Here is a 21,311-nt window from a genome sequence, read left to right as displayed (position 1 = left end):
GATGTCAGGGCAGAGACCTCATGGCTTACATTAGCCCTCAAGGTCTCTAGATGCAGGACCTTGAAAGTGCGGGATTCCACTATACCTCGGAGGCTCCTGGAAGAAGCTCTTTAAAAGCCAGTACTGAAATGTATCCATATATTAAAAACTCCTATTTACTGGTACATCAGACCCTATCACCTGAATATCAACTTTTCATTTACATTCAAATGGGAAGACACATCGTAGGTAAGGAATGAGATGTTTCAAGATGTTCAGGATGTTTCAAGATGTTTCAAATCAACTTATTTTAATAAATAATTATATTTTTTGATAAAGTGAATTCAAATATGGCTTACACAAGTGCTTTATTAATTCCACAAAATGTTCTCCAAAAACATAATTACACACTATGTTAGTTAATTTGAAAATAGCTGTTTTCCTTTTATTCCTTTATTTTTGAATTCACTTTCAAAAACTGGGAGACATATCATGAGTCTATGCAACACCTGTGAAAACCTGCATTCAGCCTCTTACTTTTGTCCAAGTGCATTTCAGTTGCCTAATTCAAGGTTGGTGTGCTGATTTGGAAACAAAATTTTTTGTACCTGATTTTATATACATGCAATTGCTATGCATCATATTGCAAAGTAGACATATGTGATGTTGGTTTTCCATAAATCACTTTCATTTGGTCAGATAATTAAAATGTGGCTATAAACATAACTGTAGATAAATGTCTTTGGACTTTTAAAGGAGAACAATCCACACTGGAAATGTTGACTTTTCTGTTTTGCATCATTTTTTTTTCCACTAAAAATATTTCAGTGGGTCTGACTCCATAAACTGTTATTCCTGGTGTTTAATAAAGTTAGGACTTTGACAAAAACTGAATGAATATTTACATAAGCTGTTGCATCAACTTTTTCTATGTTTTTCCTCCCTTAGGAATTTGAGTTTTCCTCAAATTTGATAGCTTTTAAAAAAAAATCCCATGAATGAATTTTCCTTGACCTCAGAATATCATAATAAATGACAAAATATGGTACTGGTTCCTGTTACCTTAATTAAAGTAATGGCAAATAATTTATTGATGTTTTGGTGGTAAAATAATTAATAGCATTTTATCTTATTATGAAGTTTGTATATTTCAATGATGAAAATGAGTCCTGTCAGATTCCAACTCTAGAGGGAGGTTAAATAAATAAAATCTCTAAAATTCTCTGAATCCTAAATGTATATGATTTGAAAAGCGAGTTTCAGGTTTTTCTAACTTCACTGAAGCGAGTCAGTTTCAATATCATGTCTACTTCTGCGTTCTTTCTTCCCTTTGCTTGTGTCTATCTGTCACATTCATGGCATGGGGGGCCAGCCAACGAATTGTTACATATGAAGAATAGAAGAATGAAGCCTTGAATTTATGATAAATATTTTATCATATTTCATTAATATTTCCCATTCCTCTCTCAAAGTTTGGAAAAAAGTAGCAAAGTAAAATATATCAGAAAAATAGCCAGAAATATGGTTTTATAAATAATTTTGTTCCACAAATCTGAGGCCCTTTGTTATTAACATAGATTTATCTTGATTAGTTTTGTTAATGAGTTGCTTAAACTGTACTACAAATTTAACTGACTAATGTCACTTGAATAAATCCAGTGGTGTCATAGAAATACCAAACATGAGTGACCAATGTCAGGCACTCTTAATACATCATCATTATTTTTGTGTAGGTAAGGCCTCTGGTTCTGTACTTCTTTGTGCATTATTAAAGAAGTAAATGCCCTCTTAATATGACTTTAACTCCTCAGAGTAAGAATAATAAACTCTACCTACTTCAGACTTATGTCATTTACAAGGGTCTAGGGTTGGTTTCCAGAAAATTGTTTATTTCTGCACTAGCACAATTATGTAGTGAAAACACTGCTTTATATTCCTAGGAAATGTGCAGTCAGAATATTCTTGTTTGTCCTCAACTTTCTACCATCTCTCCAAAGTCTGAGGCATGCCATTTTACATTGATAGATTCTTTGAAAAGTTATCTTTTTACTCTCCTAATGGTCACAGATGTAGATGCAAAATGTAACAGTGAACAGAAAACACAATGTATACATTGTTTAAAAGAAGACATTTCTATTATGTAACGTTATGAAATTTGTACTCTCTCATCACTTTCTCACCAGTTAAGTTTAATATCAACATAGCCAGTCATTTTGATCCTGTACAATCTATATACTGGGATTCTTCCTAAATGCTTTGGGGATGGTTAAAAAAAAAAAAAAAAAAGGCAGCAGTCTTGGGGAATAGGATTATGGAGCTTCAGAGGATGAAAGGTGTTTAGAGGAGCTAGATCCAAAAAATGAAGACCAAAGTTATTTGCCAAGTTTTTCATGTTAAAAAGCTAAATGGTTCTCGCCTTCATAATCTTGTATGGAAGATAAAATATATTCAGTTGTCAAGAGAATACAATGCAAATGATTTTTTTAAAGATTTTATTTATTTACCTGAGAGAGAGCATGTGCATGAGCAGGGTGAGAAGCAGAAGGAAAGAGAGAGAGAATCTCAAGCAGACTCTGAGCTGAGTGTAGAGCCCAATGAGGGGTTCAGTTCCACAACCCCAAGGTCATGACCTGAGCTGAAACCAAAAGTCAGCTTCTTAGCTGACTGCACTACACAAGTACCTCCAGATGATGTTTTATAATAAAGAAGTCAGTAGCATAAATATGGGATACAAATATCTTCTCAGAAATCAAGAAAGGCTTAATGAATAGTTGTCCTTTTGAGCAGGTCTTGAAGGTTGGAGATCATCAAATACTGGAGCAAGGAGAGATTGTCACCTAGAGAAATTGGAGCAGGGAGTAGTTGGGAGGCCATGTATTTTTTTTTGACTTAGCTGAAGAGTAGGAGTAGACAAAAGGAGAAATAGTAAATATAGTTGGAAGAGTAGGTTGGCATTTGCATCATGATTTCTGAGCGCATGTAGTTTCATCTCAAGGCATTCATATTTTATTATAAGGACAGTATTTTAATGTTTCTTAATGTGATATGCTTTATGAATTATACTTTAGGTCGAATCTTCTGATGGCAGCGTTTTCTCCATTGAGATAGGAATGAGTAAAGGACGTTAAAACAATACAAAACAAAACACTAAGAAAGAATAACTGTTATATCCAGAAACATCTGTCTTGCTTTTCTGTTTATCTTCTGCTGTATTTTTTTTTAACTCTTAAGATTATGATTGACTAACCAACCCATTGAGCCCTATGTGCTGCACACCATTTGGTGTGCTTTACAGTCAAGTATTCCATTGATCATCTTACCAAGTTCTAACACTAGTAATAACAATACTCATTGTTACAGTTGTGATTGTTATTCCATTTATTTACAAAGATATTAAAGAGAGTTTTCTATTAACTTTTCTAAGACTGCACAATAGGGAGTGATAAATCTGGCACCAAACCTAGTCTGATTAATGCCCAAATCAGCCAGCGATCCTCACTTACCTATGTGCATATGGCTCTCTGGTAGTCAACACAGCATGTTTTGCTGAAAGAAGTCAGTTTGTATTCATAGTAACTCCATAGTTCTGTGTTTCCTCATCTGTAAAAATATATATTATAGCAACTTCTCTTCACCTTGTATCATTTAAGAATAAAATGACTGTATTGGAAGATATTTTTATATATCCTTATGAATACGTAGTGTTTCTTAAGTCATGTGTAAACTTCATTTATAATCGGCATGAAACAAGCACATCTTCTATAAAGGAGCAGTAATGAAGAATGATTTCCAGTCTTCTTGTATTCACAGTGAAATGACTCACTTTCAGAACTCACTGATTGTTATTCACTAAAATGACATTTTCTCTGATGCTTATTTTAGTGCATTATCTTACTGAACTCTAGAGGCCCTAGGTGACTCCAAAAACCCTAGTCATCAATATACATAGAAATACCCACGCTTGAAAGAAAATCCTGTTTTCAATCCTAGACAATTGTTCAATATAAATTTGCATGATATAAATACTGGATAAGCAAGCATATAGACAGTTACATAGACAATTACAGTTTCTGAGCCACACTTTTAAAATGTGGTATAATGTACTAAAAATAGTGCATCCTTTTTTGACAGGAAAAATTCATTTATTTTTGAAAGATTTTATTTATCTATCTGACAGAGCACAAGCAGGGGTTGCTGCAGAGGGAGAGGGAGAAGCAGGCTCTGCAGGGAGTCCCATGCGGCACTCAATCCCAGGACCCTGGGGTCATGACCTGAGCCGAAGGCAGATGCTTAAACATCTGCACCTGGCACCACCCAGGTGCGCTCAACAGGAAGAATTCAAATTCAAACTTCAGGTTCACTTCATACTACTTATTTGCTCTTAAAAAAAAAAAAAAGCTGTTTGAACCCTCTGAGCTTTGAAGGCTTTATCTGTGAAAGGGAGAGCCTATCACTAATGAAAAAGTTGCTGAGAGATTTGGAGATAATGGTATCCAACAATGACACGAAATCAGTGATAACCAACCTGGGGGCTGAAGATTTTACACTGTGCTTTACCGTAATTTGTACTCTAAATTGGAAAAATTTAGTCTCTAGTCTAAAGCACTTTCATAAATCTGTGAATCAGGCACTGCTAACTAAACAGGAGTGCTCCATATTTGTGATTCGCAAAGGTTTAGAAAACTCAGGAAAAGATCTCACCTTTCAGAGGTGCTAATCAACTGATATCAGTGAGTGAGGGATTATGAAGGATGGACCAAATGGCAGGAATGGAGTGATTAGTTAGGTGGCAACAAGAGTCAGACACTGCCTATTACCATCCAACCTCAGTGAGGAGGATGCTGGAAGAGAAGCCAATACAGATCTAGTATTAACAATATGAAATTGAAAATTTCTGATTTTTAGAATATAAGCCCATAGAATATAAGAAAATGTAAGACCAATCTGGGTATCTTTCAAAAATAATTGTTAAGTGCACAGTCAGTGTTGGTCGGTTAAATGAGCAAATGAGTAGAACAATTTCATTTGAGAAATAATTAAATTTCTTTGTCACAGAAGCACTGTCCCAACTTGCCACCCTGGCCTCTATTTATGTAGCCCTTCCTTCTAGAAGTTATAGAACTAAGTCATATTCTCAAGTATGCCTGAAGAAATGCTATTTTATAACTGGTATTGCTGGCATGCTAGCTTTTAAAAAAATTATTAATTAGCAGGTTGTGTTTTCCAAATAAGCAGAGACAAAATACAAACAACAACAACAACAAAAAAAGGTAAGTCTTAAGGTACAAAAACTTAGAATAACATTTAAATAGGATTGTTTGAAGTACATATCAATTCAGTATACTTGGGAACCATGGGCCATTCATGATTTTTAATTTCTCATATATGCCAACTCTGTGAATGGAAGTGTCTTTTAAAAAATATCACTCTAAAACGCAGCTTTTCCAAGTAGATCAGCATTGTTAAGATGTAACCCATGAACACGTTTTCTTACAATAAACTTGTCCAACTTTCTGAAAGAACAGTCTTTATATGTTAAAAATGATTAAGTCACTAATTGCTAATAAAGTATTTTATAAACTGTTAATGCAGTTGGGAGAAAGTGCTCTCTACTCCCTTTCTATAGCCAACACTTATATATCATTTTTATAAAGTATGTAAGTCTTTTCTGACCAGATGCTTATCCTTTAGTCTCTTGTAAATAAGTACTATTTATTTCAGGACTGGGCCTGTGGCTGAGATAAACTATCTCACCTTCCAATTGATGGCTCTGAATCACCAGGCCTGGGACTTTGCACTTTGGTCCTTTCCTTTGCCAGAGGGTCCCCGCCAGATCTCCTAAGAGGGCAGTAGAGAAGGATGGAGTCGGCTGAAGACCTCAGGGACTTACTTGCTTTTTGCTTCCTGTTTCCATCAGTGTCATCCAAGCATCATTGCTTGGATTCAACAGCAGCCTCCATCTCCTTGAGGCACTTGGAGACCACGCCCCCTAGCATCCCTCAGAGGTATCTGCACCAGCAAAAGCATGCCCTCTTCAGACCGCACTGCTGAGCCCTGCCTCCTCAGGATACCGTCTAGATTCTAGATTCTGAAAACCTCAGTCTCCTATTGGTTTTTGAGTCTGAGGCCTGGTCAGCCTTCACATCACTTAGGATCCTTGTGTTACCTCCTTATTACTTCTTTGTTTTCGTGGCCTTTCAACCCTACACAATAGATTCCCTGTATCACAGTCCCTCTCAATGTATCTGATATGTTTTCTGTTTTTCTGGCTGGAGGATTATGATGGATTTTAACTGACATTCTTGTCCTTGCTAAGAGCATTTTAAAATTCTTACCTGAGATTCTTTTGCTTACCTTGCGACACTTTGCCTAGTTAAATTTCATACACTGACAAAATTATTTCTGAAATATTAGTTCTAGAGAATGAACTGTTAAAATTTACGTGACTATAATGCATATATTTATAATGAACAAGTGTTCCCTTTCATGGGTTGGGCATTTCTCAAATCTTGTTGGGACTTATAAGGGGGAAGAGGTTTATCATTTATAGTGACATGACATTGAAATGAAAATCATCGTGGATCCTCTTTCTCATTCATATTTCTGACCTAGCCAGCTCCAGGCAAATTCTTAATTCATTTATGTGCACCATAATCAATTTTTGTGGATCTTTAAATTTTACTTTATTCTTTAGGAATAAAGTTTTTGTCAAAATGGTTGGGCAGTTTTGGCCTATTGATGCCTTTAGGAGAGCCTAGAGATCCTGCTCTGGTCTGTGAGAAATTTCAGAGCATTTTGTAGGGGCTAATAACTTAAATTCTAACTAATCAGCCACAGAGCTTTAAAAGTTAAATGTTATAAGTTCGATTTTTCACAAGGAAAGGCTTCAAATCTAATCACCTGGTGGTAAGAATTTTCATCTAAGTCAACCACCATCAAACTTTTATGTCAAGGGAACAAGGAGACAACGAAATGTGGCTCATAGGTGAACTAATTTTGACTCAGTCTGTGGTCTATTTAAATTGTGATTTTCTGCAGTTTGTGATTATACAGGGGGAAAAGATCCATTTTTCTGGCTTAATCAGATGAAACCATAGCTAGTTATGATAAACTCATTTCATACAAAAAGTATTCTTGACACTACTTCAATCCAGACTTTGCCCAGAACACTCACATGTTTTCCCTCATAAATCTAGCAAATGTAGCCGTTTCTGAAGGCACAGAAAGAACAGGTTTATCTCAATGGAATGAGAACCAGCAAAACAGGAGCCCTGCATAAGTAATCACTGCTGAGTGTTCAGTTTGTATGAGACACTGTTCTAAGTATTTTACAGGTATTTACACAGGTAATCCTCACAACAGCCTTACAAGATTGTTATTATTAGCTTTGTTTTACAGATGAGAAAAATAAGGTCCAAAGAAGTTAAATATCATTCCTAAGATTCTGTAACTAATACATCATAAGGTCGGGATTTAAACTTTGGAAGTCTGGATATAGAATCTATAGTCTTTTTTTTTTTTAAGATTTTATTTATTTGAGAGAGAGAAAAAAAATACAAGCAGGGGACAGGGAGCAGAGCCAGAGGGTGAAGCAGACCCCCTGCTGAGTAGGGAGACTGACATGAGACTTGATCCCAGGACCCTGGGATCATGACCTGAGCTGAAGGTGGATGCTTAACCGACTGAGCCACCCAGGTGCCCACGGAATCTATAGTCTTAACCATGAATCAAATTGTTTCTCATTGATTTCCCATCTATTAATTTTAATGAATTAGTCACTGTTTTATTTTATTATTTTTAAAGATTTATTTATTTATTTATTCAAAGAGAGAGAGAGGCAGAGACAGGCAGAGGGAGAAGCAGGCTTCATGCAGGGAGCCTGATATGAGACTCGATCCCGGGTCTCCAGGATCACACCCCGGGCTGCAGGCGGCCCTAAACCGCTGTGCCACTGGGGCTGCCCTTAGTCACTGTTTTAAATCCACTCTTCCTAACCTTGCAAGTACAGAGACAGAAAAGACAAGGCTCAGGCGTTATAAATAATATAGTCATTTCTCCTTGAAGGCATACTTTAGGCATTCCCATAAGGATCCTGGAGAAAAATAATGGAGAATCTTTATCTATGAAATGATTTTGGCATGGTCTCCTTTGGTTGCTTACGGTACATGCATTTAGAATTTATGGATTTATGTATGGTTCAAGATCTGCCAAAAACTGTCAAGAGTCAGCATGTGACTCTATCAGTAATAAATGACAATGTTTCATAACTAAAGTATCTTTGTGTAAGTGATGTTCTGCAGACACCACTTAGAGAGTCCCTGTATGTAAACTGTGTTGGGGTTCACCTACCATGCTATGCTTTCAAGGGCCTAGTGAGTTTGGTTTGTACAGCCATGTTTCCATATGCATTCCATTTAGCTCATAATTACCTGAATTCTTTGAATTATTGGTGAATTTTGATTCTGTAGGAAATATGTGATTCTTGTAAGTCTGATTTGAAATCTGACTTTTTTGCTTCCTCAAGGAGTTTCCTACAGTTAAATTCTTTGAGAATTCCAAGAATTTCAATGCCAAAGCTGTATGCTCCTTTGGCTTGTGTAAGTGGTTATCATGAGCACTGTTAACTTATTCAATAAACACATCACAAGCAACAGCAGCTTGTTCAATAAATATTTATTGAATCCATACTATGTGCACAGAGCTGTTTTAGTCACAAAACGGACAAAAATACTCCTTTTGTGTCACATAATCTAGGTGAAGGAAACTTAAAATAAAGAACAAAGATGTGAAAACAATAAAAATGATATGGCATGTTGTGAATGTGCCTTGACAAAAATAAAATTAATAAGGCTGTTAGGGAACAAGAGTGTTGAGAAACCGAATTGGCATTTCGTGTGGAAAAGACCTGGGCAGCGTCTCTGAGAATGTGATGTCTGACCACAATCTTAATGGAGTAAAGTAGTGAGACTTGTCAATATCTGAGGGAAGAGTTTTCTGGCAGGAGTGTGCTGGGTGTGGTTGAGAAGACATGAGTGGGGACAGAGCAGGAGAGAGATGGCAGGAAGCGATGAAGGGGAGTGGCCTGGAGTAAGATCAGGTAAAGGTCATCAAGTAATGCTGGAAAATATGGATTTTGTTCTGTATTTGTTTTAAAATGGGAAGCCACTGGAGGGCTTTGGAAGAGCACTGGCACAACATGGCTCTGCTTTTCCAGCTCTGCTCTGTCTGCTGTGTTGAAAATAGTCTGGAAAGGAGTAAGGGGGGAGGAAATGCAATGGTGCAGCTGAGAGATGAAGCAAGTGTGGCATGTCTGTCAGTGTAGTCAGGAAAACCAAAGCCACTGTATGTATTCAAGGCATTAAAACATATGTAGGGATTAAGGGCTTAAATACCCTTTGGGAAACCTGAAGAGTAAAGGTCAGAGAAGCTACATTAAAGCTCTTAGCCTGATGATGCCTGGAAGATTCTACAATTCTTAAGATTCTCTGAAAAATGCCACAAAATTATGTGAGGCTACAGAAGGCAAGTGGGGAAGGTAGTTCTGAAGAACATGCCTGCACATATGTGAGTATCAAACATGCATCTGGCTGCAAGTGCCTTTGGAGAATAATGGCCTCCCTCTTATCTCCTCCAGTCGAATCTCGCACAAGTGCTTATCACTGAAAAATCCTATCCTTCATTTGTACCTTGTAAAATTCCTGGAATTATTATCTCTTTGTCAAATTGCCTTCAAAGTAATTTTCATATGTCATTCATTATTCAATGGCTTGATGTAGAGATAAGATAAATACTGTATGATCTAACACTGTCCTCCGGAAGCAGGGGTTTACCGAATTAATTTTGTTATACAATAACTAAGTTGTATATTTTGATATCTTTCTTTCCTACTAGTGTACTAGCTTGTTGAGGAAGGAAAATCCTTTTCGTTTTTGTATCCCCAGAATATAGCACCTTCCTGAAATATCCTAGATGCACAATAAATACTTTTTGATTGAATGAAAAATTTTCCATAATAAATTATCATGGGGCAAATTGAATGCCAACACTCTTGAGACAATCCATATGAACAAGTGGAGAGGTGTATATTAAAGTGATTTACACTAGAGAAATTATTCGCATAGAATTATGATTCAAATTTGGGTAGTTTGTGAAGGGAGTATAAAACATAAATAAATGTGAAGAGCAGAAAAATATATAAGAGGCAAGATTTTTAAAAAAGAAGGTATACAAGGCATGGCAAGGCTTGAAACAGCTGTGGATTATATGGAGTATACCATTTCATTTTTTTTCTGTTATTCTTACTGTTTAATCAAGGGAATCTTTCAACTATTCCTGGTGGACTTGGGAAGAAAAGATTAGAGATTTGTATTCTCAAGGTTTACCAAGTATAATGGAATTGATATGCTTGTATTTTTTTCAGATACCATTACACTTTTGGTGCAATTCTTTGTAAATAGACAGCTCAATCTTCTTGTCAAGTTCTGAAAGGATATATCTAAGGACTATCCAAGAAAACATTTTGGAAATTGTGCTTATTATAAAACAGCAATGCAATCACAACAAAACCCTATTTAGAACCGGACTCTATGCCATTGCTTTCCATGGAGCACTCTTTACCTGATGGTGCTGGGCAGGTTAGAATACCTGCTCCAGAAGCTGGAGCTCAGTCACAGCAAAGGCAAGCAACACACACATCTGTTAAGAGGGTCTGGTTTTCAACAATAGACACTTAGCTTTCTCATGACTTAGAATAAGCATTCATCATGAACATGACAAGTTGCTACGAGTAAGATAAGGTTAACTAAAGAAGATTCTTGGACACACATTGTTTTGTTTAATTGTATCCTGACTGTCATTCTGAAGGAAGATATTATTACATTCTTCATTTTACAGGTAAGTAAACTGAATCTTAAAAGAAGTCAACCAATTTATCCAGTTAACAGCCAATGAATGGAGGGACTCCCAGATTCTCATGTAAGCTTCCTACTGACACACTCATTTGCTACCAAAGTACTGACTTCATATACTGAGCCCCAGATATGGGCTAATGCTTGATATGCACTTTCCAAATTCAACCTTTGGAACCAGATTTTTTGGGGGGAGTATAACTAGCCCTGTGTTTTTTCTTTTGAGAGGATTGATGCTTAGTGATGTTCAATGACCAATGCCAAAGAAAGAATTTAAAACCATTTGGAGGGTAAAAGCAAAACAAAACAAAACAAAAAACCAATATATATGCATCCTTATCTCTATGAAAACTATTTTTCTCCGCATCAGTAGTTATTTATTTGGTTTCTCTTTATAGGAATTATGTTGGATTGTCTGTTGTTAATGAAGCACCACCAACACTGTCTACTAGGATTGCAAACTAGGTTTAAAAGTATCCCTTCCCTCTCTAGCTCTGAGTTGGAGTTTGTCAATGAGAGGAACTCATAAAGGATTTGGAGGGGAAGATGGAGTGGAAGTCATTCTTCTTAGGAGGCCACAGTGGGCAGATGTAGCAGTTTCTCAGCCACATCTGTGAGCTCCCAGTTCTCCATCATGGTGACCAGATGTAGAGGCTCCAACAATCCCCATGAGCTTTGGCTTCTCTCCAGTTCCTGCGGTGCAGTGGCTGCTCTTCCAGGCTTTCACTAGTCATCTCCTCTCACATTGGTGGGATCCCCAACTCCCACACTAAATTCCTCATTCTTATAATTTCTATGGAAATTCTGTTTTCCTGACTGAACCCTGATGGATACAGGTGGAAGATTTGTCCTGTGGTCTAATCTAAGTTGTGTCATTGCCAGTAAAGGTGCAGTGATTCTTGGCCACTGGGTGGAACACACTTGAAATTTTAAAAATTATGTATATTGCAATAAATTCACTTCATTCTACCAAATTGACTGTGGGTCGGGGAGGGTGGGGGGTATGATAGAAGGCATCAGAGAATTAACATGGGCAAATAAGCCTGTGGAAATGATACAGTGAATATTTACCCTAACTGCTTTGACTGGTGGAGTAGTGCCAGTAGGAGGACAAGAAACAGGAATGGCATGTGTTGGCTTTGATGTCAAGTGGATTGCACACCCATAGGCAAGAGGATTCTGACATTATACAAGCAAAAATAGAAACAGTTTTCTTCTCAATGTCTGGAAATGAGACTAAGGATTTAATGTGTTGATAATGATATTGGTATGTTATATACTGACTATATTTTTAAAAATCTGTACTCTAGAAAATGTACTTTACTTTTTATTATCAATATGGCTACCATTTGTTGAGTCTGTACAGAGTTTGAGCCCACTGAGTTTATAAGAAATTACATATATTTTTTTGTGATAGGTAATGTAGCACAAGCATATGAAAATGACATATTCAGGTAAGAAAATGTTTTTAAAAGCCTGGATTTTTAAATCATAGATCATAAATATAAGGTCTTACTACATACCAAGGGACAGCACATTAAGCTATATTTGGTGGGGAAAAAAAGCAGCTTCATGTGTGCAGGATATACAAACCTAAAACAAAATGATGGCACTGTCACTGATGCTGTCATAAAGATTAATGCAGAGGAAGCCCTTTGGAAACAAAACCTGCTATTAAATGTTCGTTATGAGATTCAGCCCCATTTATCAGTACCTACTAAATAAAGATTAACAGCCTTCTGTCAGTTACAGATGTTACTTATTCTGTCTATGTCTCTGAGAGATAAAAGAATCTTTATCCATAATACTGCTGCCAATTTATTATTGAATAGAATTAATATTAAATGCATTGTTTGTATACACAGATATATTATTTGACTCTTAATAATTCAATCAAAACAGTGATACACCATGCTGTCTATCTGTGACTAAACCAGACTATAGACAACATTTTGTTAGACACAAGTGAATACTGATTTTTGAATGCAAAACATGATTTATTGAGTATAATATTTCCAAAATAGCATGAAAAAGAGCTAGGTCTATAGTATGGTGAATGTGTCATGAACCTTCCCCACAGCATCACAGAGAATGTATCTGGAGACGATTCCCAATTCAGAATGTCATTTACGGTGACGACAAAGACACCTGGTTTCTGCCTCTCTCACTTGAAATGTTGAAACTCTTGGAATTATCATAAATGGTGATGTTGCACAAATGTCCAAGAGGAGACTTACCTGGCGGTGTTTGCCTTTACATGTGTTCAACAACATCATGCCAAGTTTTAATGTATAAACTTAATAAAAGAATTGTGTCAGAAAAAATACGTTCTTGTGTTCTTGTGAGACTTCTGTCTTGATTACTGGATTTTACAGCTTCTAAATATCCACTGTCCCTTGTTGTTTGACCTTCATTTCAGCTGAAACACCATCTGTCACTGGTCTGCAGTCAGTTCTCAGTACCTATGTTCCTATATCCCTGTTGGGTGGTGCTCACTTGTGTTCCTCAACCCACCTCCCCAGTGACATAAGCATTACACCAAAGGGCCAACAATTAGTGAAGGAAACAGTCATCCCTCTAGATGGGAAACTCCATGGAGAGCAGCAGCTCTGTGTTGTTTGTTTCAATTACCTCCCTATCTACAATATTCAATATAATTCCAGGAACATAGCAGGTTATCAATGTATATTTGGTGAATGAAAACATAAATGACTTAGATAAAATATTTTTTAAATAATAATTTCTTTTCTTCCTTCCTTCCTTCCTTCCTTCCTTCCTTCCTTCCTTCTTTCTTTCCTTCCTTCCTCTCTCTTGCTTTCTTTCTTTCTTCACATCAAGGGACCTTGTAGCTTCCAGCACCAAGACATTTTTCTTCTATAATAGTCATTTTGGCAGTAGTAAGATATGATCCGTGAACCATACAAACAAACATTTATATCTCACTCTCCTTACAATGTCAGAGGCAGTGGCTTCTGCAGCTCTGCTCCCCATATTTCTCATTCCACAGCTGGTTTGGAGGAGAAGCTTACACTGAGGACATGTGATTCTCATTGGGGAGGTAAAAACAAGATCTTTGGAAGACATTCAAGTGATATTTCTGAAGTTTCTGCTTGGTCTTGGTTTATTTCATATTAGCTACATTCTACTGGCCAAACCTATAATAATGGCCAGACCCAGATCTGTGGGGAAGAATGCAAAATGACAAAGAAAAGGGGAGCAAATCATTGGCAACAATAATGCAATCCACCTCACTTCTCTATAAAATTTCTCCTGTAAAGTATATTTCAGAAAGTAACCCCCCACTCTAAGTATGACTTTCAAGGTCCAGAATTCCTTATTCAAAATGTTTAATTGAAATTATAGAAATTTTAAAAAGTACTTTGGCATCAAACACACTGAATTCAAGCTTTCCAGTGAATATATCTGGAACCTTTATAAGTTTCAGTTACCTGCCCTCTGTGCATCTTAGTCCCAGGATATGTAAAAAAAAATTGAACTAAGGTATCCACCTTGTAAAGTTGTTATGCAAATTGCATAACAACATGTAAAAAAATTCCAAGGACAGCTCCAGATTTAGAGCAGCACCGCCCCCCTCTTCTCCTTTGTCTGAAATGTCTTCATGCTAGGATCAACACTTAGTTTCACTGCTTTGCCCAGTACCTGTTGGCCTCCTGAAATCCACCTTCTCTTGGCATTTTTAACAAGGACACGCCTAAGTTACTCATCAGCAACTGGTTTTGATACTGAAAGCTGGGTATTTGTTTCCCACCTCCAGGGATTAGGGTTCGACTGGCTTCTGTATCTACTATATTCTCCCAACCTACAGTATTCGGTATAAATAAAGGAGTGGTTTTGTTTTTCCTTTTTAACTCTAGAGATCTGCTAGGTCACTGTCATCCTTTCTGTCCTTTCCTGTACCCTTCTTCATAGCAAAGACATAGAGAAACTTATGTAAGAATATAGTTACTGGCAACAGGAAACTCAACTTTTCAATTTTGTTCTTGAAGAAGAATCTCTCTTCTCTCCCACCCACATTCTTTTAAAGCATCTCAGAATAAAGTGACTGTTTGTACTGTCTTCCAACTTGAATAATCTGACAGATTGCTTCTGAAATGAATCTTAACTTAAATCAAAATACGAAACTTTAATTAACAAATGCAAGTAATGCTGTACATATGGATTTTGCCTAGCATCATGACAATTTTCCTATACTGCTTATCAGGCTTTTGGTAAAAATCAAGAGTGCTTATTAGTGTGACTTTCGACCAGCAACAGTAACAAAATATTTATGGCAAATATGTAAAGCATTAAAAAGTACATGTATAATTATATATGTACATTTCATATATGTATAACAAAGTTCAGCAATAAAGTGATTTAATTATGCCCATGTAAAACTGTCTCATTTTTGTGTTTCAGAAAATATTTATTTGACCACTTTGTCTTTCAGTCATCTGGTCATACATTAAATAGACATTTATTTATAGGATCTGTACTAGACACTTCTCCTGAGAGCTAGAAATGTAGGTATGATCATTCATGTTCTCATGAGAAAGAAACCATAGATTTGAGCTACAAAGAAATATATTTTATTTGTGTTGCATAATATAGTATAAATTGAGTATTGTGAAAGCAGTAGTTCCCAAAGAATATTAAAATGATATGTTTCTACATGCCTGAAATTGGTCTCTCTCTCTCTCTTTTTAAATATACATTGCCTTCCTGTGACCTCACAATGACAAACTTTCTTTGGCAGTGGCATAATTCAAATGTAGTGTGCCTGGAGACATAGCGTATGCCCCTCCAGTGACTCTTAAGCTGGGAGTCAAAGGAAAATATGTTTTCTGGGAAAGACTTGCCAAGGCCCTTCCAAAGAGGAGGAGTGCTGCCAGTGGTTGAGAAGGGGGCAGTCCGTTCCAGATGCTCTGCCTGGGAGGTTAGACCAGACAGGAAGCAGAGGTCGAGTTGTACACTTTTCATCATGAAGGTCCTGCTCAGATTATCTTCTTGTAAATTAATATATTCACTCACCGTTCACTCTTGCAACTCAAACTCTTGCAACTTTGCTTAGTGTCATGCCAGATCTGAAGAGACAATGATGTACAAAAAAGAGAGTGGTTCTCTGACTTTGAGAAGCTTATGGTCATTAGCAGAGAAGAAAGTCATTGAGTGTTCACGCAAACCAATGCAACACAGTGGGGAAAACAAGATCATATTCTTGGAAGGTTGATGTGAGAGAAGCCACCCAGGTAGGGCAGAAAGCCTGAGTTGAATTAGTCTGAACCTAATTCAGTGATGTTCTTGGGCTCTGAATATGGAAATTACCTAAATTTCTGTCACTCTCTGGACAGAGTTTTCAGGATCCATTTTTCAAAGTAGCCATAAGCTACTAATACTATAAGCCATTAATGCTACCCTCAACCCCATCTCTTGTCCTGTAAACCTCAAGGGTTTTTTAATGTTCCTTTGAGTTTCAATCAGTTCAAACTACAGTTGACCAAATTTCAACAAAGACAATCCCTCTTTGGGGATCCCTGGGTGGCGCAGCGGTTTGGTGCCTGCCTTTGGCCCAGGGCGCGATCCTGGAGACCTGGGATCAAATCCCACGTCGGGCTCCCGGTGCATGGAGCCTGCTTCTCCCTCTGCCTGTGTCTCTGCCTCTCTCTCTCTGTGTGACTATCATAAATAAATTTAAATAAATAAATAAATAAATAAAAAGACAATCCCTCTTTAAGTGACTTTGAAGGTTCTCTGGCCCTTCCTTTCTTAGTCATCATATATATTATTTCCCATTAATTGCCATTACTGACATTCAGGCATATAAATTTTCTAAGTGGACATCCTACATTAATTTCCTTTCCTTTTGATAAAGAACATGCTGACTTAAATATTTCTTTGGTGCCAAATTGGAATTTCAGAGACCCAGTTTCATTACAGTAACTTCTGTTTTAACCTGGGGTCTTTAGGATCATCTTACCTCCTTTGTTTGCCAAATTGACTTTTGGCAATCTCTGAGGAGATTCACTGTCTTTCTTGCATTCCAGAGTATGCCTGACTTTATCAGTCTGGTGTGGCCACTGCTACAGTCTGCTTTCAGAATCTTGGATTAATGTATCACAATATGTCATTGCAATAACAGTTTTTGTTGGTTGCTTTTCTCCATTAAATTTGGATATTTGCAATGAGGGATGGTCCTATTTATATTTTATCAGTAGAATCTAGCAGAGTGATGCAGATGATGTCTAATAAGTATTTGTAGAATGTATTAGCAAACTTCTTCCACCCAGTCTTAAGCCAAAACTTTACTAAGTATTCTAGTCATGATTTCTGGCATGTCTCTTCCAAAATTGCTCTTTATTTATGAATAATTATCCTGCATTATGCATGAATAGACACTTTTTATCAATTAACCCATCTGAACTGCATTACCATGTGAGAAGGAGTGGTTGGGTCTATTTGTTTTTCTGTCATAAAAGTTTCCCAAGAATTAGGTGGATGCTATGAGGTTTTTAATCTCTTTTGGAACCTGAAGATTAAAGCAGTATTCTTCCAGAGAAATAGCAGAGTGAATTTAAATTAAAAATAATCTTCCCTAAGTAACTAAATTGTTGGTCAACATTAATCATACTAATTATAATAGTCACTATATAAAGATTATTAGGGTCTTGGAGGCGATAATGAAAATACCTGGTTTTAGAAAATACACATTTCAGGGGACAAGAGGAGACAAAACAGTAAAACTTCAATATAGGAGTTAGCATACTGAAGTTCTATTTCCTTATTAACTTCTATTTTCTTCAACTTCTTAAATTATTTTTTTCAGATTTTATTTGAGAGAGAGTGCATGAGTGGGGGAAGGAGCAGAGAGAAAGGAATAAGCAGACTCCCTGCTGAGCGCAGAGCCCAATGCCAAGCTGGATCTAACAACCCTGAGATCATGACCTGAGCCAAAATCAAGAGTTGAACGCTTAACTGACTGAGCCATCCCAGTAGCCCCAACTCTGTAAATTATTAACAGCATTTATTGTATTCTTTTGTGACTTATTTATGGAATAAATGGAACTCTAGTAGATATAAAGTTTACTTCTTTAGCATGAGTAAAAGGACAGAGATCACTTTTAATTAATTTACATGACTAAGCATAGTCCCCTTGTGTTGATCATTTGTTATCATTTCCATTTCAGACTTACTCATTTCTACCCCATCACTCTTTTCCTGCCACCCAAACAAAAAAGATGCTTCGGTCCTGGCATCACAATCATCAGGGTGACACATAGTACTATTACCATATATTGCTGTATATTATATTTCATATACAGAAGTCCTGTTCTCCCGGCCACCTCATTAGGGTGACCACATGGAGTGCTACCAGTATTTTTTATACATAAATGTACATCATGCATTTTTGTACATACTGTACTTTTTTGTCCCTGATTGGGGATATTTAATTATTTATATACATTTACAAATAATTGGGGTGATCTAATAGCTAAACCTACCTATGAGTGCCTCTCATTAGTTCCCACCAAGGTGGGTACTCAGTATTGTCTAGACATAAACTAACACTTTTACATTACTTTTGTTTTTTAGTCTTTGCCCAAATCTCACTCCCTTCTCAGTCTTCTTTGTGAATGACAGTACCTGGAAGCATTGGGGAATCAACTCTTTATCCCCAAATAAAAGGAACCTCTATCAAATGATCTACATAGCATAGAGTATTCTGAGAATCATCTAGCCCAAACTCCTGGCTTTGCAGATGAGAAGTTGGAAGCCAGAATAGTCAAGTTCCTTCCTGAAGGTCTCTCAACAGATCAGAGAATACCACCTCATTCCTTCTCATTGTCAGTTCAGTGCTGTCTGCTGAATGCCGCCCCCCACATACCATGTGAACTCTGTCAGGAAAAAACAAGATAGATCTAATGCATCTGCAAAGCAGATTTCATTTCCTAAGACCATATTTTAGTCAATACTAACAAAATCTGAAAGGGGAAATATTGTCTCTTTAAAAGAGAAAAAAAAGAAATAATGGGTCTCTGCAGTCATGATGTTGTGGACTTTAATGGTTTCTCAAAATATGCTAGACATGGAGAACTTTGGGGAGGAGGGTGGCCAGCAGAAAAGTAAGCTGTAGACGCCCTGGCATACTAATTACCAAACCAGTTGACAGAGAGCCTTAGGTGCTGCTATTGTCACAGCAGATAAAACACATCCTTTTGGCTTGTAAAGATTTTGGAGTCTTTTCATGAAACCAGATGGGTTCTAATTAATGCAGTCGCTGTACACAAGCCTACATCTTTTTATTCCTAACTGGCAGCCTGAGATCCATTTGGGATTTACCTAATGAGTCTATTCCAGGAAACTACCGTTTGCATTAATTAACTCTATGGTATGAATAGGGGGAACACGTAGAGCGTTGTTAAAATTGAGGACAGAATGACAAACTCCCAGTTCTCTGGACTTTCAGACTTTAAGAATTGTTTTTATAAGGTGGAATGTTGTCCCCAGTACCCTGGAGAGCTCCGCAGCCTCAAAGTGTTGTCATTGCATCCCTTCTCTTTAATGACAGAATCTTAATTTTGTTTGGAGCATCTATGTGCCCAGCTAAGTGTCCACCTCCCAGCTACACACAGCCGTGTGGATGAGCTCTAGGCAGTGACGCCCAAGCTGTTCATTTGCTGAAGCTGAGCGCGGCTTCAGCAAATGGTATTGGTTTTGGCCCAAAAGGAGTCAAGTGGACCACAACTTTTACTTTCTTTTCTTTCCACTTGGACTGTAAACGTAGTGTCTGAAAGTGAAGTGGTTATTTTGATTTTATAAGGAAAAAAATCGCCATGATGAAGGTGGCTGAGCAGAAAAATGTACAGAGTCCAAGACACATTGGCCTCATGTATACATATACTTCTCTGGGCTGGCCAATGAAATTGAAGACCCAAATCCCCATTGGCTAGTCATTGATATCCCAAAGACAAAGGTGTCTAAGCTCTCTCTAAAACATTTTTCCCATTTAAGTATAAAAAGTCTTATATTTTAAGAGTCATTTTTGCTTGCATGCCTTGAGTCTGCTTACCTTCATGAAAATAGAGGAGAGAAAATGTCCAGCCTCTCACTCTATCCAGCACAACTACATTCTACTCAAAGCATTTGTGAGTAAGAAAGGCTTAACCAAACACTTGAGGATCACAAGATGTGTTTCTGGTCTTTGAACCCAATAAACATTAAAAATCACGTAGCAGAGATTTTAAATTTTGTTTATCATTTTGGACTCTGCAAAAATGGAGATTTTCTTGACAATTTTTCCATGTAATGGCTAGGGTCCTGTCCTCCCCTGAATCTTCTCTGCAGTCCTCAATTCCCACTTTTATGTTTTTATGTAACTTCTCTTTGAAAGCTTAAAGGCAATTCTCTCTTTTCATCTCATGACCACTGGTCTGATTTTTTCTTTTGAAGCCATCCTACCAACACAAAGCCTGACTTTCTACCTCAACCATGTCCTAAAGTATTATGTATTTGTTTGTTCATATTTTTAAGAAATCTTTTTTATTGTTGCCTTGCTGAGAAAATATTGGTATCAGTTATTAAAACATACAGATTATTTTCACTTTGTTGTAAGTAAAGGAATGAGGTATGTATACATGTTGATATGGATTTATGTCTAATTTTATATTTCTAGAAATTACTATACGGGCTGCATCAATTAAATTTTCTACTTCAAAGGGCAGATATAGTCTTTATAAATGTCTTCTAAAATATAGAAAGCATCTCAAAAGGTTTTGAAAACAGAACAAGTGTCGCATAACAGGAAAACCAGATGGACTGGCAGGCACTTAGCTGTTGTGTGACCACTTATATTTCTCTATCTCCCTGAATTTTCATCTATTAAACAGATAAAATACACTGTGGTTATTATGTGGCTTAGAAGATTAATGAGACTGTAAATATAGGCTGCATGAGATAAGATGAAAATGCTGTAAAATGGTAGATTGTTGAGAAAGATAATAAATCTTAATTTTTAGATTCTGGACTCTATTTTTTTTTTAACCAAGAGTTGACCTGAATTTTTTAAAAGATTTTTTATCTACTAATTTAGAGAGAGAAAGTACAAACAGAGGAAGGGCAGAGGGAGAAGAGGAAGAGAGAAAATCTACAAGCACACTCCCCCTGAGTGCTCAGGAGCCGAATTTGAGCCTCATCCCAGGATCCTTAAGATCATGACCTGAGCTGAAACCAAGAGTCTATCGCTTAACTAACTGAGCCACCCAGAAGCCCCTGATCTGAATTTTGATAATTGAAGTTTGCCTTAGATTTCTTCTCAGTATCTCTTCTATGGAAAATTCGGGCAATGAGCTCATTATCCTAAGTAGTGGTGATACACCATTTAGTAACACGTTACTATATGAAGATTGCTGCTAACCAATGACACAACAG

The 21,311-nt window shown here is 36.9% G+C and overlaps 1 protein-coding gene across 5 annotated transcripts in view; it reads left to right on the top strand.

The window, feature by feature from the left end:
• The window catches only part of NETO1 (neuropilin and tolloid like 1), a 126,499-nt gene extending 114,658 nt beyond the window's left edge, over window positions 1-11,841 (top strand). Inside the window, exons 11-13 of one of the 5 annotated variants that reach the window (XR_005985410.1) lie at window positions 5,897-5,984; window positions 10,400-10,872; window positions 11,285-11,841. The gene's annotated coding sequence lies outside the window, so the exon portion shown is untranslated. Of the gene's footprint in view, window positions 1-5,700; window positions 5,824-5,896; window positions 6,795-10,399; window positions 10,873-11,284 lie in introns of those variants that run through there. The other 4 variants (XR_005985411.1, XR_005985409.1, XM_041739286.1 and 1 more) reach the window with 4 other exon arrangements.
• Window positions 11,842-21,311: the final 9,470 nt, after the last annotated feature.

Source organism: Vulpes lagopus, chromosome 24 (assembly GCF_018345385.1).
Source record: "Vulpes lagopus strain Blue_001 chromosome 24, ASM1834538v1, whole genome shotgun sequence".
NCBI lineage: Eukaryota > Metazoa > Chordata > Mammalia > Carnivora > Canidae > Vulpes > Vulpes lagopus.
The sequence above is the reverse complement of the archived record's forward strand: the minus strand, read 5'-3'. Positions and strand labels throughout refer to the sequence as shown.